The sequence below is a fragment of the Aplysia californica genome, unplaced genomic scaffold (assembly GCF_000002075.1).
Source record: "Aplysia californica isolate F4 #8 unplaced genomic scaffold, AplCal3.0 scaffold00337, whole genome shotgun sequence".
Lineage (NCBI taxonomy): Eukaryota > Metazoa > Mollusca > Gastropoda > Aplysiida > Aplysiidae > Aplysia > Aplysia californica.
In genome coordinates, this window is record NW_004797607.1 from 533,226 (window position 1) to 535,283 (window position 2,058).

At 43.5% G+C, this 2,058-nt stretch overlaps 1 protein-coding gene across 1 annotated transcript in view; it reads left to right on the forward strand.

Moving 5' to 3' along the window:
- The window catches only part of LOC101863827 (serine/threonine-protein kinase PLK1), a gene marked incomplete in the record, with an annotated part of 103,259 nt that overhangs the window by 24,053 nt on the left and 77,148 nt on the right, over positions 1-2,058 (forward strand).

The following is a 2,058-nucleotide window of genomic DNA, read 5'->3' on the forward strand; positions in this document are numbered from 1 at the left end:
GTGGGTGGTTGGCGGGTGCTCTGCTGTGGTTTGCTTCTTCTTTTAAATCTAACATCTATCGTCCTCATCTGCCCTTTCTTCTTTTTTATGTTTGTTACTCTCTTGTAACATCTCTTATCTTCTGGCGCTCTTATGACCTTAGGCAGTTGCGAGCGCCGTAAAACCTCTACTAAAACACACACACACACACACACACACACACACGCACACTCACACGCACGCACATACACGCTGCATGTTTGGATGGGATACAAGGGCGTCACTAGCTCCTCCCCTACTGTTTTTTTTGTGATGTGCCGTCCTGCACTCTCTGTGCAGATGGGATCGTGAAGCAGCCTGCTTCTTAATATTCATGTACTTCTTTTCACTTTTGATGTAGAGTCATATTACTTGCCTTACGTGTAAAGAACGTCGTATCGATTGTCGTCGAGGGGGAAGATGGCCGGCCAAATACCCACGTCTTTCATCAAGGAAGTAGTATTCAACATCGCTCAAATCAGCCAGGACAGACGTGGTCAGAGCAGCCGGCCTCCAAAATCATCTCATTTGTGTCGTTGTTTTCAAGACTTTTCTTTAACCTAAACCTTAACTGGGTTGGTGGTTGGCGGGTGCTCTGGTGCGGTTTGCTTCTTCTTTCCTCTGAAACATCTATCGTCCTGATCTCCCCTTCTTTTTATGTGTGTTACTCTCTTGTAACACCTCTAATCTTCTGGCGCTCATATGACCATATGCAATTGCGAGCCCCATAAAACCTCTACTAAAACTAAAAAACCCTAACTGGCACACAAATGTGGAGTGGGGACACCGTTTGCTTCTGGTACCATGTTAGAGTACAAAGCGGATTACCATGATTCGAAGCTTTAACGGGACGACCTTGAGTTAAAGTTCTTTGGGGAGTGTTCATGCTTCCGTATCCATCTTGCTCTTTCCTCTCAGAGATGTACTTTGAAAGAGATGGCCCGACTTTAAAATAACGTTACATTGTTGTGAAGAGCTTAGTAATCGTGTCGTGCGGAGATAGGCCAGGACGTCGGATGAAGAGATGCTCGAGGAGACAGGGACGCAGGCTTTGTGAGTAAAGTGGCTCGGACCGGCGGAAACAACGCACTTGTTGCTCTTTGCTGACGTTCTTGTGCGTTTTTCCGGTTGCGCTCTCTCTGTTTGTTTACTGTAAGTGTTGGCCGTTATGGCCCAAGTCTCGGGGGGACTGCGTCCTTTTGTTATGAGCAACGTTTTTTCTCTGATAGTTTTGAATCCATTTACAGTTTGGTGGGAAACCCTTTCGTTAGAAGTATTGTATTTATATTTGTCCAGCAAGTCCAATGTAAGAAATCGATTCAAATACGCCTACCCCGACTACTCTACCAATCTCAACTAATAGTCTATTGGACATGTGCGATCTGACTATTCGAATATCTCGCGATCTTGTAAAGTTCACGGTGATTTTGGTCTCATAGTCTCAGCTATTTTTATTAAGTGCTTTAGAGTGGAAAGAATGTTGCAGTAAAAAAAAAAAAATTGGTCACGCACTGTCGGTAGGAGATTAAGAACAGGTCCGGCTTTTGATCTTTTCTTTATTCGTCTCAAATCTCTCAGGTCTCTCAACACAAACTGTGACAAACTTGTGGTTACTCGTCGCTGACCGATGACTCCTCACCAAACAGATTTCTAGTCAGTATTTTTAATAGCAGCACGTCGCTGGGGAGACACGAGATATGAAGATGACAATGATGTCAGAGGTTTACATTAATTATAATTCTAGCTGTTTGTAAGTGCATATTGTCACACAGTGCGTTGTGATAAAATATGTCTGTTTGATGAAGTAGAAGGATACCAGTTTTCACGACAATCGCACTGTCTGGAGCAGGGTAGTTTAAGTATCCTGCTTTGTTTTTGTCAAACTATCAAATATCCGAAATATTACTCAAATATTCAACAGCATCAGTGGTTGTATTCGTCACTTTAACATTTCTACAGACTCACAAAACACTTGGTCTATACCAAAGCTTACACGCGTGCGTATCTCATGCGTTGATTGTAGTGGGGGGAAGAAAGCGC